Source organism: Etheostoma spectabile, chromosome 13 (genome assembly GCF_008692095.1).
Source record: "Etheostoma spectabile isolate EspeVRDwgs_2016 chromosome 13, UIUC_Espe_1.0, whole genome shotgun sequence".
NCBI lineage: Eukaryota > Metazoa > Chordata > Actinopteri > Perciformes > Percidae > Etheostoma > Etheostoma spectabile.
In genome coordinates, this window is record NC_045745.1 from 59559 (window position 1) to 76652 (window position 17094).

At 42.0% G+C, this 17094-nt stretch overlaps 2 long non-coding RNA genes across 2 annotated transcripts in view; one reads left to right on the forward strand and one right to left on the reverse strand.

Annotated features, from left to right (window-relative positions):
• LOC116700685 (uncharacterized) overlaps positions 1 to 17094 on the forward strand; it is a 27305-nt gene that overhangs the window by 2462 nt on the left and 7749 nt on the right. The window lies entirely within an intron of this gene.
• Positions 964 to 10988, reverse strand: LOC116700686 (uncharacterized). The gene is made up of 3 exons (XR_004334708.1): positions 10978 to 10988; positions 5945 to 5947; positions 964 to 1056 (listed from the first exon to the last, which is right to left on the reverse strand). It is a non-coding gene; the product is annotated as an uncharacterized LOC116700686 (long non-coding RNA).

Genomic DNA, 17094 nt, shown 5'->3' on the forward strand with positions numbered 1-17094 from the left:
TCAGCTGGATCAGGATTTGGCAAAGGCGGACCTGTGGCAAAGAAATCCATTAATACTCTTGCTCCAACATTTTTTGTGTTTACACATGAAAAAGTGAGCTCTGATTGTTTAATCGCTTAAAGGCAAACTCTAAGATGTCACCAGGTCCATAATGTAATTATAGCATGTGGGCAAATTCCCCTATATCTTTATTGCAAAGACACACATCTAGGTATTAAACTTTGTTCAGCCACACACACAATTTGCCACACCTTTATTTAGAATCTGGTTGAATAGGTTTAACACTCGTGATATACTGTTCTTGGACCCTAATCATGATATTATAGATTTTGACAATATGTACCAGCCATGTGTAACATTAGAGGGTATAAAAAATGAATTTAATTAACTGAGTCCACAATCAGAAAAATGATCAAAGAACACTTGGCACCCCTATAGCATTAGCTCCATCTCCTACATGTGCATCTACAACACAAGTTCCTCCTACCATTTGGCAGACGGTCTGATGGTTATAACTTAAAATTACAACTTTATCCATGAGTTTCCAGGTTTTCTCCACAGTCCGCCGATCAGCAGCCGCTTGTTTCACTGGCCCCACTGCATCCTGGAGGCATCAAAAATGCCTAAAATCCGACCCTTACTTCGTTCGGTCCTCTCCCCAGGATTTCGCCACTGAAGCAGTTGCCATGTTTCATAGACTGAACCAAAAAACGTCATTATTGAAGAAAGTAAAAGTGGCTTTTGGGTAGTTACATAATGTCAGAGTTTTTCTGTTGTTTGGTTCCTATCCATAGATAGATTTAGTTTTGTCTGCTCTTCTGGCTGAATTTTATTTTGTTTGTCGAACAGATTTCCTCAACTGAATAAAATTCTGATAGTTTTGCGAGTTGTGATGCTGGAAAAACATCCACTAATTTACAGACGTCTCTTTCCTCATGTAAGTTATGGGGGAAAGTATTCTATCCCATTAAAATCACGTGACGGACAAGGAAGTTGCAATTTCACGTTTGGCCGCTGTGTCAAATTGGCTTCAAAGCCCAGCACACTTCCTGGGGCCTTAATTTAAATAGATGTGTGTGCACCCAAAGGCTGGTGATATCAACTGTGTGTACATCAGCGAGGATTTATCAGATTACTTTACTGTGTTCACTGACAGTTGCCTACCCCTTCACCAACCTCTAAAAGGTGTTAATGGAACACAAGCAGCATGCCACTCTGATAACTGCACATGCCATGGGAGTGAGCAACATAACTGCCAAGGATCGGCTATTGCCGCTGTACCACAGTGGCATGCCATCAGCCCTTCTCCATTTCAGCACTACTGCTTATATTTATTACACATACAAATATGTCCATTTATTTTACAGTTTGTTGTTTTTTTGTATATTATTTATTGTATTTTCTAGACAATTAGGTTATTATTTTCTTGTATTGTAGCTTAGTTACAACCAGGCCTACACTATGTTGTATACTAGTGGGGTGAGGTGGGGTTTGGGAAGGGCGGGAATGTGTTCAGTTGTAAATTGTTATGTTTCATCTTTAGTTTAAAAACTATAATCAAAATAGTTAATAACAAAACATTTGTGAATAGGGCATGCTTTGGTGGGTCTTCTCTCTTTAAGTGCTATGTTACCCTTTTTACTGTTCAAAGAAGCCTCAAAGGTCTCTTTGTCTTTGACTGATGCGTAACGGCCTGTATGTGAAAGAGGTTCAAGGACCCCTTGTTATTTGAAGGTTCAGAGGGTCTAAATTCAGTGCAGAAAAGTTCAGTGTTATTTGATTTACACAATATATTTTATGAGAGCATGTGCTACTGACTATTCCCATCAGAAGAAAGCCTGTACACACTCATAACTAGTTTTAAATGTTAGGGCCTATTGTATTAGGCCTCCTGGGTGGCTTCAATGATTTGTGTGGTTGGTCCTTGAACAGTTCCCCGGTCTTTACGCATGCTGTTGTCTTCCCTCAGAAGTGTTTTTGTCCACTGATGATCATGTGATTTCACACGTAATAATTCGAATTTAATAGTAAAATTAAACTGCCACCTGATTACATGTACACACTGCGGTAGTTTTTAATTTTGTGGTCAGATTAAGGATTAGGCTACTTTCACGGTTATCACTGTTGTCCGTGATCTACTCCTACTGTATATGGAGTTGGTGTGCTAATTGTTTGTGATGATGCTGCGATGTCTGGTGTTACTTATGGTTTTGCTGTGTTAAGGTACCACCAATTTTGTTTTCCGTTGGTTGAATTAAGGCGACTCTGACTGAGCTGCCTGAGCAACTCACACACGCCCGTAACCCAGACCCAGAGATCCCTTTACGGTCATTGTAGCTTTCACGAACTCACGAAAATCGATTATTAGCGGGGGGAAAGTACTAACTTACCAACCACCAGGGAACGTCTGCTGGGATCGCTGCTGACTCGGTCCACATGCAGCGAACAAAAATTAAGGATAGTCCAAGAGTCCAAAGGGAAAGAGTGGCAGAAAAGTATCCAGCGTGTTTCTCCCGTTCTCTTCACTAAAATCCTCCCTATTTTATAGACGTTTTATAAAACTGTTCCCAAGCTGCTGTCTGAGGAGTTGGATTAACGCCGCCCGACGTCTGTACAGTAGGCAATGTTTTGTACAGCCACATCAGTGTAAGTTAGCTATCTAAAAAAGAAAATGCATTTAGTTGTGCATTCAAAATAAAACCTTCACATGAGAACAAAATCATTTATAATCAATATGCAGTTTGCCGATATTTACTCATTTTTCTTGAATTTTGGCATTCAAGTGTTTTGAGTCAAGCATGTATCTAAGTTCTTGTCCATGTTCAACTAATTGCCTTTTCACTCAACAATGTTAGGCTACATGTCATTGCTTTAATCTGAAGGAGGCTATTTACTTCCTGTACTGTCTGCCTTTGTTCTGGCTGGCTTGATGCAGTTGTTCCAGCGGTAGGAGGGCCAATAGGAGTATGAAGCAATATTTTCCAGGAACCGAAACACACAATGACGAAGCACCCTGCATTGTGCTCATGAAAGCTTCACTAATGTCAGTTTGACTCAGAAAGAACAGCAACCTCCGTTTCCAATTGTCACAATAAATGCTTTTTGATGACAAAAATGATGAGGGACAACGTTATAGCTCGGCCTATTGTATGGTCACTGCCAACTGAATGCTCCCTCGTCAGCTTTTGATTTCTCTTCATTTGTTTTTGTTGTGTTCTATGTTGTAACGACTAGAAGAGCACATTTGGATACTTGGTGTTTCTGCAACTACCTGGCATTTTTAAGTACCCGTAGATAAATTTGGGATTCTGATAAGTATATAATGAGGCTAAAAAAATATAGGAAAATTGCTATGACTTCTTCACATAAAAATAATTACAATATAACGTGATTTTATTAAATTCATGAAGCTGAGATACGTAAAACGAGCTATTTTAATTACATAAGACTTATTTAAAACGAAATTGTTTCATATGATTATTACTTACTGTCATTGGAAATGGGAAATCTTAGATCTCAAGCTGGGAAATCTTAGATCTCAGTTCTTTTTAAAATGTTCATTAGTACTTAAAAAAAATCTAAGAGAGAAGATCTACAGAATAAAATACAATTTTTTCATTATAAAAAAATGTTGAATCTGTCCCAGACCTCAATGTAGGACCAGGTGTGATACTGTCTGTTTTTTTTTTTGTTGATGAGGTCTTTAATAATCTGTTGCCTTTCCTGCACTGTTAGGTGTAAGGTCCTAGTTCTGTCCTAGTGATGTGCTGAGCAGTTTTTTTTACCATACCAGTTGTGCCTTCATCTGAGGGTGGTGTAACAGCCATGCCTGCATTGCATTATGCTTTTATTTGGAGTCTTTATAATTGAAAACCTCCGGTTTTGCTTATGCTTAATGCTACTGTCTTGATACAACCACATGGAAGAGACAGGAGAAGAGTCAATCCCACATAAATCTACATTTCATTTGAAACAACAGGGTGGAGACCAGACATTGTAAACATTCGCATTTGATAATATAATGCCTAAAATCTGTTTCCAAATTATCCTCATTGAGAAAAACACAATAGTTGCAGGAAAAGAATAAAACTGTAAACCAACTTCTATTTGTATGTAACTTTTCTCCAACTGTCTTCAACAATCTGAAACAGAAAACAACAAATGTTGAGGATAGCTCATTTTCACTCCTGCCACCTAAGAGAGGCAAAAGTATCCAATGTTTCTATTTTCAGTACAAAACATAGGTAGTAGAGATTTGGCATAACTGTATTGCTATCTGAAACCTATTTTTAGTGGAGTTCACAGAATGTAGGAGATAATTCCTCTGTAACAAGTTTTGCTCCATTGATTTGCGGACTAGTCAGAGAGACTGAGAGAAATTACACAAAGTAATTTTAAAAACCTAAATGATTTGGGGCTTCTGAGAAACATTCAGGGTTGGGTCCTAGAAGTCTGTATTGTACTGAAGGTTCGTTTTTGAAGAAACTGCTTTTGTCTCATAATTAATGATCTTAAGGCGTCTTGGGCTTTTATCAGCCTACACAGATCTTTTCTGCTTTTGTCATATCTTATCTAATAATAGTTATTGCTGACAACAAGGAAGGCTTTCTCAAGTACATTTAAATATATTATATATATATATATTTTATATATATATATATATATAATATATTATAGGAGCAGCGGCTCTACTCCGAGCTCCTCTCGGATGACTGAGCTTCTCACCCTATCCTCCTGAGGAAACCCATTTCGGCCGCTTGTACCCTGGATCTCATTCTTTCGGTCATGACCCGCCTTCAGGACCATATGTGAGGGTAGGAACGAAAATTGCCCGTAGATCAAGAGCTTTGCCTTCTGGCTCAGCTCTCTTTTCGTCACAACAGTGCTGTGTGCAGTGATTGTGATATGCGAATGTAAACCGCACGGCTGCTCTGATTCTCCGCCAATCTCACGCTCCATGGTCCCCTCATTCGCAAACAAGACCCCAAGGTAACTCTTTCACTTGGGGTAAGGACTCACTCCTACCCAGAGAAAGCACACCATCGGTTTCCTCTGAGAACCATGGCCTCAGATTTAGAGTGCTGATCCTCATCCCAGCCGCTTCACACTCGGCTGCGAACCGATCCAGTGTCTTAAGGTCACAACCGATGATGCCATCAGGACCACATCATCTGCAAAAAGCAGCGATGAGATCCCGAGCCCACCGAACTGCAACCCCTCCCCGCCCGACTACGCCTCGATATCCTGTCCATATATATACAACAGGATTGGTGACAAAGCGCAGCCCTGCGAGGCCAACTCTCACCTGGAACGAATCCGACTTACCGCCCACCCGGACACAGCTCTCTCTTTGGTCATATTACGTTTTACATACGCTTTTCCAGTCTTAACAACTGCTCAAAGCGCTTTTACATCTACAGGGAACATTCAACATTCACACACATTCATACACTGTGGCCGGGCTGCCGTACAAGGTGCCACCTGCTCATCAGATAAACATTCACACACTACACACTCCGATGCGCAGCACCGGGGGCAACTCGGGTTCATTTTCTTCCCAAAGGACACTTCGACAATGACTGCAGGGGCAGGATCACCACCAACCTCCGATTGCAGGCAACCGCTCTACCGCCCCATACAGATTGAGTGGCCCTGAGAAGGGACCCACTCGCCCATACTCCCCGCACCTCCCACAATTTCTCCGGGACCCGGTCATATGCCTTCTCCAGATCCACAAAACACATGTAGACTGGTTGGGCATACTCCCAGGCCCCCTCAGATCCTTGCGAGAGTAAAGATCTGATCCGTTGTTCCACGACCAGGACGGATCCATGTTCCTCTCAATCCAGGTTCGACTATCGGCCGAACCCTCCTTTCCAGCACCTTGGAGTTTACTTTACCAGGGAGCGGAGAAGTTGTGATACTCTTGTAATTGGCACACAACCCTCTGGTCCCCCTTTTTGAAGAGGGAACCACCACCCCGGTCTGCCACTCCTTAGGCACCGTCCCGACCTCCCGCAATGTTGAAGAGCGTGTCAACCAAGACCTTCCACACCCAGGGCTTTCAGCAGTTCTGGACGGATCTCATCAATCCCTGGGGCTTTGCCGCTGTGGAGTTTGTTAACTACCTCAGCGACCTCCACCAGGAAATTGATGACAATCCCCCACATCCTCCAGCTCTGCCTCTCCCACAGAGGGCGTGTCAGCTGGATTTAGGAGTTCCTCAAAGTGCTCCTTCCCACCGCTCTATTACCTCCCAGTTGAGGTCAACAACGTCCCATCCTACTGTAAACAGCTTGGATGATTCCTCGCTTCCCCCTCCTGAGGTGGTGAACTTTTTTTTCAGAAGCATCTTGGTGCCGACCGAAAGTCCTTCTCTAGTTCTTCTCCGAACTTCTCCCACACCCTGCTTTGCTCTGTCACGGCAGAGGCTGCAGCCCTTCGGCCCGTCGGTACCCTCCAACTGCCTCCGGAGTCCTCCTTCCTCCTTCTTCAGTCGGACGGCTTCCCTGACCACCGGTGTCCACCACGGTGTTCGTGGGTTACCGTCCCTTGAGGCACCTAAGACCCTAAGACCACAGCTCGCCACCGCAGCTTTAGCAATGGAAACTTTGAACATTGTCCACTCAGGTTCAATGCCCCCAGCCTCCACAGGGATGCACGAAAGCTCCGCCGGAGTGTGAGTTTAAAGCCTCGACAGGGGCCTCCTCCAGACGTTCCCAGTTCACCCGCACTGCGCCTCAGATCAGATGAACGATTATAAAATCGATCATTGACCTTTGGCCTAGGGTGCTCTGGTACCACGTACACTTATGAGCATCCCTAGTGTCGAACATGGTGTTTGTGATGGACATCCATTGCTAAAGCTGCGGTGGCGAGCTGTGGTCTTAGGGTCTTAGGTGCCTCAAGGGACGGTAACCCACGAACACCGTGGTGGACACCGGTGGTCAGGGAAGCCGTCCGACTGAAGAAGGAGGAAGGAGGACTCCGGAGGCAGTTGGAGGGTACCGACGGGCCCGAAGGGCTGCAGCCTCTGCCGTGACAGAAGCAAAGCAGCGGGTGTGGGAGAAGTTCGGAGAAGACATAGAGAAGGACTTTCGGTCGGCACCAAGATGCTTCTGAAAAACCGTTCACCACCTCAGGAGGGGGAAGCGAGGAATCATCCAAGCTGTTTACAGTAAGGATGGGACGACTTTGTTTGACGCTCACTGGGCGGAAAATACATAGGAGCGTGAAGGAGCACTTTGAGAACACTAAATCCACTGACCGCCCCTCTGTGGTAGAGGCAGAGCTGGAGGATGATGGGGGATTGTCATCAATTTCCTGGTGGAGGTCGCTGAGGTAGTTTAAACAACTCCACAGCGGCAAAGCCCCAGGGATTGATGAGATCCGTCCAGAACTGCTGAAAAGCCCTGGGTGTGGAAGTGTCTTGTTGACACGCCTCTTCAACATTGCGTGGAGGTCTGGGACGGTGCCTAAGGAGTGGCAGACCGGGGTGGTGGTTCCCCTCTTCAAAAAGGGGGACCAGAGGGTGTGTGCCAATTACAGGAGTATCACACTTCTCAGCCTCCCTGGTAAAGTAAACTCCAAGGTGCTGGAAAGGAGGGTTCGGCCGATAGTCGAACCTCGGATTGAAGAGGAACAATGCGGATTCCGTCCTGGTCGTGGAACAACGGATCAGATCTTTACTCTCGCAAGGATCTTGGAGGGGGCCTGGGAGTATGCCCAACCAGTCTACATGTGTTTTGTGGATCTGGAGAAGGCATATGACCGGGTCCCCCGGGAGAAATTGTGGGAGGTGCTGCGGGAGTATGGGGCGAGTGGGTCCCTTCTCAGGGCCATCCATCTCTGTATGGGGGGCGTAGAGCGGTTGCCTGCCAATCGGAAGGTTGGTGGTCGATCCCTGCCCCTGCAGTCATTGTCGAAGTGTCCTTTGGCAAGACACTGAACCCAGTTGCCCCCGTGCTGCGCACGAGTGTGTATGTGTGGAATGTTTATCTGATGAGCAGGTGGCACCTTGTACGGCAGCCCGCCACAGTGTATAATGGGTGTGAATTTTGAATGTTCCCTGTAGATGTAAAAGCGCTTTGAGCATTGTTAAGACTGGAAAAGCGCTATGTAAATACGTACATATGACCAAAGAGAGAGCTGTGTCGGGTTGTCGGCAGTAGTCGGATTCGTTCCAGGTGAGAGTTGGCCTCCGCCAGGGCTGCGCTTTGTCACCAATCCTGTTTGTATATATATGGACAGGATATCGAGGCGTAGTCGGGGCGGGGAGGGGTTGCAGTTCGTGGGCTCGGGATCTCATCGCTGCTTTTTGGCAGATGATGTGGTCCTGATGCATCATCGGTCTGTGACCTTAAGCACTCCTGGATCGTTCGCAGCCGAGTGTGAAGCGGCTGGGATGAGGATCACACCTCTAATCGGCCATGGTTCTCAGCAGGAACCGATGGTGTGCTTCTCGGTGTAGGAGTGATGTCTTACCCCAAGTGAAGAAGTTACCTTGGGGTCTTGTTTGCGAATAGGGGACCATGGAGCGTGAGATTGGTCGGAGAATCAGAGCAGCCGGTGCGGTTTTACATTCGCATACACAATCACTGCACACAGCACTGTTGTGACGAAAAGAGAGCGGCCAGAAGGCAGCTCTTGATCTACCGGGCAATTTTCGTTCCTACCCTCACATATGGTCATGAAGCGGTCATGACCGAAAGAATGAGATCCAGGGTACAAGCGGCCGAATGGGTTTCCTCAGAGAGATAGGGTGAGAACTCAGTCATCCGAGAGGAGCTCGGAGTAACGCTGCTCCTTATATATAATATATATATATATATATATATATATATATATATATATATTTAAATGTATCTCTGAGAGCCCTTCCCTTGTTGTCAGCAATAACTATTATTAGATAAGATATCTGACAAACAGAAAAGATCTGTGTAGGCTGATAAAAGCCCAAGACGCCTTAGAGATCATTAATTATGAGACAAAAGCAGTTTCTTCAAAACACCCTTCAGCTTACAATACGGACTTCTAGGACCCCACCCTGAATGTTTTCTCAGAAGCCCCAAATCATTTAGGTTTTTAAAATTACTTTGTGTAATTTCTCCTCAGTCTCTCTGACTGTCCGCAAATCAATGGAGCAAACTTCTGTTACAGAGGAATTATCTCCATACTTCTGTGAACTCCACAAAATAGGTTTCAAGTTAGCAATACAGTTTATGCCAAATCTCTACCCAACCTATGTTTTGTAACTTGAAAATAGAAACATTGGATACTTTTGCCTCTTCTTAGGTGGCAGGAGTGAAAATGAGTCATCCTCAACATTGTTGTTTTTCTGATTTCAGATTGTTGAAGACAGTTGGAGAAAAGTACATACAATAGAATGTTGGCTTTACAGTTTTATTCTTTTCCTCTGCAACTATTGTGTTTTTCTCAAATGAGATAATTTGGAAACAGATTTTAGGCTTATATTATCAAATGCCGAATGTTTACAATGTCTGGTCTCCACCCCTGTTGTTCAAATGATGTAGATTTATGTGGGATTGACTCTTCTCCTGTCCATCTTCCATTGTGGTTTGTATCGACAGTAGCATTAAGCATAAGCAAACCGGAGGTTTTCAATTATAAAAGCCTCCAAAATAAAAGCATAATGCAATGCGGCATGGCTGTTACACCACCCTCAGTGAAGGCACAACTGGTACTGGTAAAAAAACTGCTCGCACATCCAGGACAGAACTAGGACCTCTACACCTATCAGTGCAGGAAGAAGGCCAACAGATTATTAAAGACCTCAATCAACCAAAAAAAAACAACATTACACACCTGGTCCTACATTGCCAGGCTCTGGGACAGATTCATACATTTTTTAATAATGAAAAAATTGTATTTTTTCTGTCTTAGATTCTTTCTCTCTTAGATTTTTTTTAAGTACTAATGAACATTTAAAAAGAACTTGAGATCTAAGATTTCCCAGCTTGAGATCTAAGATTTCCCATTTCCAATGACAGTAAGTAATATTCATATGAAACAATTTCGTTTTAAATAATGTCTTATGTATTAAAATAGCTCGTTTTACGTATCTCAGCTTCATGAATTTTAATAATCACTTTATATTGTAATTATTTTTATTGTGAAGATCATAGCACTTTTCCTATATTTTTTTAGCCTCCTATTAATACTTATCATGAATCCCAAATTTATCTACGGGTACTTAAAATGCCAGTAGTTGCAGAAACACCCAAGTATCCAAATGTGCTCTTCTAGTCGTTACAACATAGAACACAACAAACAAAGAAGAAGAATTCAAAAGCTGACGAGGGAGACATTCAGTTGGCAGTGACCATACAATAGGCCGGCAGCTATCAACGTTTCCCTCATCATTTTTGTCATCAAAAGCATTTTATGTTGACAATTGGAAACGGATTGCTGTTCTTTCTGAGTCAAACCTGACATTAGTGACAGCTTTCAGAGCACCAATGCAGGGTGCTTCTGTCATTGTGTGTTCGGTTCCTGAAAATATTGCTTCATACTCCTATTGGCCCTCCTACCGCTGGAACAACTGCATCAAGCCAGCCAGAACAAAGGCAGACAGTACAGGAAGTAAATAGCCTTCCTTCAGATTAAAGCAATGAACATGTACCTAACATTGTTGATGAAAAGGACAATTGTTGAACATGGACAAGAACATTAGAATAACATGCTTGACTCAAACACTTGAATGCCAAAATTCAAGAAAATGAGTAAATATCGGCAAACTGCATATTGATTATAAATGTTGTTCTCATGTGAGTTTTATTTTGAAATGCCCAACAATATGCATTTCTTTTTTTAGAATAGCTAACTTTACACTGATTTGGCTGTACAAACATGCCTACGTGTAAACGTCGGTCGGCGTTAATCCAACTCCTCAGACAGCAGCTTGGGAACAGCTTTTATAAAACTTCTATAAAATAGGAGGATTTTAAGTGAAGTAACGGGATTAACACGCTGGATACTTTTCTTGCCACTCTTTCCCTTTGGACTCTTGGACACTCCTTATTTTTGTTCGCTGCATGTGGACCGAGTTCAGCAGCGATCCCAGCAGACGTTCCCTGGTGGTTTGGTAAGTTAGTACTTTCCCCCCGCTAATAATCGATTTTCGTGAGTTCGTGAAAGCTACAATGACCGTAAAGGGATCCTGGGTCTGGGTTTCACGGCGTGTGTGAGTTGCTCAGGCAGCTCGTCAGAGCTCCTTAAATTCAACCAACGGAAAACAAAATTGGTTGGTACCTTAACAACACAAAACCATAAGTAACACCAGATCATCGCAGCATCTCACAAACAATTAGCACCCAACTCCATATACAGTAGAGTAGATCACAGGACAACCGTGATAACCCGTGTAAAGTAGCCTAATCCTTAATCTGACCACAAAATTAAAAACTACCGCAGTGTGTTACATGTAATCAGGTGCAGTTTAATTTTCATTAAATTACGAATTTTACGTGTGAAATCACATGATCATCAGTGGACAAAAACACTTCTGGGGAAGACAACAGCATGCGTAAGACCGGGTAAACTGTCAATCAGGACCAACCCCACAAATCATTGAAGCCACCCAGGAGGCTAATACAATAGGCCCTAAGCATTTAAAACTAGTATGAGTGTGTACAGGCTTTCTTCTGATGGGAATAGTCAGTAGCCATGCTCTCATAATAATAATATCTGTTAAATCAATAACACTGAATTTTCTGCACTGAATTGTAGACCCTCTGAACCTTCAACACAGGTGGTCCTGAACCTCTTTCACAACAGGCCTGTTACGCATCAGTCAAAGACAAAGAGACCTTTGAGGCTTCTTTGAACAGTAAAAGGTAACTATAGCACTTAAAGAGAGAACCTCCACCAAACATGCCCTATCTCACAATGTTTGTGTATTAACTATTTTGTATTATTTTTTTAAACTAAAGATGAACATACAATTTACAACATGAACACATTCCCGCCCTTCCCAAACCCCACCTCACCCCACTAGTCATCACCACATATGTCGTAGGCCTTGGTTGTCAACTAAGCACAATACAAGATAAAAATAACCATATTGTCTAGACAATACAATAAAATATATCAAAAATACAAACAAACTGTAAACTAAATGGACATATTTTTGTATGTGTAATAAATAATAAGCAGTAGTGCTGAATGGAGAAGTGGCTGATGGCATGCCACTGTGGTACAGCGGCAATAGCCATCCTCTGGCAGCTTTGTTGCTCACTCCCATGGCATGTGCAGTTATCAGAGTGGCATGCTGCTTGTGTTCCATTAACACCTTTAGAGGTTTGTGGAAGTGGTAGGCAACTGTCAGTGACAACAGTAAGTAATCTGATAAATCCTCGCTGATGTACACACAGTTGATATCACCACCTTTGGGTGCACACAATCTATTTAAATTAAGGCCCCCAGGAAGTGTGCTGGGCTTTGAAGCCATTTGACACAGCGGCCAAACAGTGAAATTGCAACTTCCTTGTCCGTCACGTGATTTTAATGGGCATAAGAATACTTTCCCCCATAACTTACATGAGAAAAGACGCTTGTAATTAGTGGATGTTTTTCCAGCATCACAACCTCGCAAAACTATCAGAATTTTATTCAGTTGAGGAATCTGTTCGACAAACAACAATAAAATTCAGCCAGAAGAGCAGAAAACTAAAATCTATCTATGGATGGAACCAAACAACAGAAACCTGACTGATAGTAACTACCCAAAAGCCACTTTTACTTTCTTCAAATGACGTTTTGGGTTCAGTCTATAACATGGCAACTGCTCTCATTGGCCGAAATCCTGGAGACGAGGACCGAACCGAAGTAAGGGTCGGATTTTAGGCATTTTTGATGCCATCCAGGATGCAGTGGGGCCAGTAAACAAGCGGCTGCTGATCGGCGGACTGTGGAGAAAACCTGGAAACTCATGGATAAAGTTGTAAGTTTTAAGTTATAAACCCATCAGACCTGTCTGCCAAATGGTAGGAGGAACTTTGTTGTAGATGCACATGTAGAGATGGAGCTAATGCTATGGGTGCACAGTGTTCTTTGATCATTTTTCTGATTGTGACTCAGTTAATTAATTCATTTTTTATACCCTCTAATGTTACACATGGCTGGTACATATTTGTCAAAATCTATAATAACCATTGATTGTGTCCAAGAACAGTATATCACCGATTTGTTAAACCTCATTCAACCAGATTCTAAAAGGTGCTGGCAATATTGTTAGTGTGTTGGCTGAACACAAGTTAATACCTAGATTGTGTCTTTGCAATAAAGATAATAGGAATTTGCAAATGCTAAATTACATTATGGACCTGATGACACTCTAGATTTTGCCTTAAGCAGATAAACAGATTTCAGAGCTCACTTTTTCTCATGTGTAACACAAATAAATGTTGGAGCAAGTAGTCATTAATGGATTTCTTTGCCACAGGTCCGCCTTTGCCAAAATCCTAGACTCCACTGAAAAACAGCCCCACCTTACATCGGATATCTTACCTGATGCCTACCACACCTTCGACTTACACTAGGAAATATGAAGAGAACCAGAGACTCACACAGCTCAGTGAGAATGAGTTCTTTAAAATCTACATTGAAGCCTTATGAGGAAATCCAAACGGGCCATCCGGCTCTTCAAAGAGGGAAGGAGAGGATGTATGAGGAGCAGTCACAGGACAGGTGTGAACTTTTGATAAACAATATTTTTTATCTTGATTATAATTTACTTCATAGAGGCTTTTTTGATGACAATGGATGGGGACCAAGCTCATGTCGGACAGAGGAAACCCACCTCAAAGTTTACAGGTTTATGGATTACATTTATTTAGCTGACTTTGAAGATTTAATTTATTTTATGTCCAAGGCACAGTATAAACCAAGTTTTCACCTGTGGTGGAAGAGGTTATGTTTTTTTCTGTGCAGATGTGATGTCAATGGGTGCTGGTTCCGTCTTGTGGGGCCAGAAAGCCAACAGTTGTGACTTTGTAGAGCCCCTTTGTAGTGAAGGCAACAAGCTGAAGAACCACTTGATCTGGGGTAAACTTTCTTTAGGTCCCTATTCCCAAGGCGTGTGTCAGTATTCTGTGGGTTTACGCATGCAGTAAATGTTGCAGAAAGCCTTTTATTTTAGTATCACTGCCCTATTAGTAATATAACAGACAGGATATGAGTTGAAACATTAGTGCCTCATTCTTACTCACTGACAACCTTGTCACAGTGGCAAGAGATGACAGAACTGTCATCTCTAACTGACAAGGGTTTTCATCAGCATTTTTATTTTGATACATAACTGATGAAACATGATTTATAGCTCTGGTTTTCACTTCACATGTGCATCTATTTTGATTAACAATTTACTCATTTACTCACCGGTCACATTCGGCTGTGGCTCAGTTTTATATGGTCGCCTGCCAATCGGAAGGTACGCTCCCTGGCCCTGCAGTCCCTGTCGAGTGTCCTTGGGCAGACATTGAACCCCAAGTTGCCCATGCTGCTTTGGAGTGTAAATGTGTGTGAGTTGTTTATCTGTGAGCAGGTGCACCTTGTACGCGACACGTATATGAACTGTGGCCGAGTAGGAATGGGATATGTTTTCCTGTAATGTATAAGCGCTTTGAGTAGTCGTAAAGACTAGAAAAGCGCTATATAAGAACAGTCCATTTACATTTGGACTTGACATTAGCACCCCGCCTACCCACGAAATCTGGGAAAATTAGCTAGATGGGGTTTTAAGCCCTCGTGTTGACTTCCAGGAAGGGCTCGACCGTTGACATCAGGACACCTAACCTCATCTATACCTGCCAACACTGTTTTTTTCCGTGTTCCTCCAATTTTTTAGCACTCTATCTCCCGGACCCCTCCCGAAACTCCTTAATAAATATTGACCAATATGTTTGTTTGTTGTTGACAAGTTGCCAATTTAGTGTAAAACACCTCCTATTTACACAATCAACCTCACCATATACATGTTCACCCATTTGTCACCTCAACCTGGCAGCCTATAACCCGTTGCGCAGTTGATCTATGCGCAAGCTTCGCGGAAAGTTCAGACCCAAAGCCACCCAAATGGCAAGTGAAGGTGTGGTTTCCGCAAGAAATCAAATATAGCTGTAAATTCGTATCAGGTTGGCACAACAATTTACATGCTCTTACTTAGTGATATTGACAACCTCCATGCTTCTTGTAAATTGTGTTGCTTTGACTTTAACCTGGCGCTCGGCCAAAAAATGACTTACCCAGCACATTAAAATCAGTGGCACCATCGCTCAGAAGAGGCACATAGGGCACACAGACGATTTCATCCTTCAAAATCAACCACACCAGTTTGACTTCAAAGTACACTCCCAAGAGGGCACTGGAGAGCAGCTAAATCTGCCACATACAACTACAACGCAAAAATTGAGCACATATTCATGTTTACAAAACATACTGATGTTCACCAAAGAGAGACAGTTATTGATACCCAAGGAATGATAAAATATTGATTAATGGGTTTTTACCAAAGTGTTAAATGTGTTTGTATCAAAGAGTTTAAAACTGCAGAGCATGTTTATGTGATTTTTGTTGTTGTAGTACATTACAATGCAAAATATAAAGAAATATTAATGAATTAAGTTTTGTTTTAATTTATATTGCAATTAATAATCCACTTAACACTTGTAGTACACTTAACAGTTTTTTGCCGATGGCTACACACTTGTTCCGCTATGTGGCTCACTATGTCAACATCTTCACACAACTAATAAGACGATAAGATAAAAATGAAGATAATATCTCACTTCTATGTCACAATGCAACTGCAATTTAAACGTAACATCCTTTTCAAATGGCCATTTTGCAGCAAGTGTAAAAAAAATGCACACTTGATTACTCTTTCAACAGCAGCAACACACACTGGTTTTTACAACAAAAATACAAAGAAAAGTGGATCCAGTACAGTAATCAATACAAAATAAAATATAAATACATATATTGCAGTAAAATTGCAGTGCAAACAGGGGGGATGTTGATTTGAATGAAAAATGAATTAAACATTGTTAAAAAAAATTAGTTTGTGAGATAGTTTATGGTCCGGCCTTCTGTTAGGTCTGGCCACAACAACTCAGCAAGGTTATAATCGTTATGAAAACAAACCAAATATAAAATAGGTAACATTTCCATTATGAAATAAAATAAAAATGAGGCATCACAAAAAACAATAACACTAAAACTGTATTGTCTATTTGCAAAACTAAAATAAAAAAAAAATGTATTAAGTTCTCCAGGTAACACGGCCAGGCAGCATGACAGAAGAACCATAGGACAAGAACACTACAAGCGGGCTTTGAGCTGCGACCAATAGCTGCTGGTTAGTAATATGCAGGAACACCAAAAACGTAAGAAGCTTGGGATATATGTGTATTGATGCTGATGTCTACACAACTGTGAGTCAATTGACTTCAAAAAGTTCACCACTTTACTCAAGTGTAAGTAAGTTCAAAACTCCTGTTCATGTAGTTCTTTAGTCTATTGACCATCTAGGTTTTTAAACCTCAGTATAATTCCTCAGTTGGATTGAGGAATGGGGATTAGGGGTCAAGTAGATACCTAGAGTGCATGGTGATGGAGAACCTCTTGCAGACAATGGTGATATTTCCCCAATTTCAGATAGTGTTTTGCATTGTGAATAAAGTATTTTGCCATGATGCTAGAGTTTTCATTCTTGAACAAAGTGTTTAATGTAAGAAACAATGGGTAGTGTTTTGCTAAAAGTGTGTTGTAGGATTGCAACCAAAGCGCAAAGCGAAAATGCGTTTGTACTTTTGGTGCCTTTGTTAAGGAACGGTTACAAAGTTATGGCTTTGATGCTTTTGTCTAAGCATTCATTTTCAATCAATCGGCAAAAACTGAATTCTTATACACACCGCATTACGTATGCAAAAGGACTCTTTTTATGTGTCTTAACAGTTGCAGGTTTTCACCAAAAGAGATTTACACAATCATATCCGAGCTTAATATTTTTTAGGCCTATATTGTTTATGTAGTCTTGATTTGTACTAGATTTAAAGAGTTTTTATCTGTTCTGCA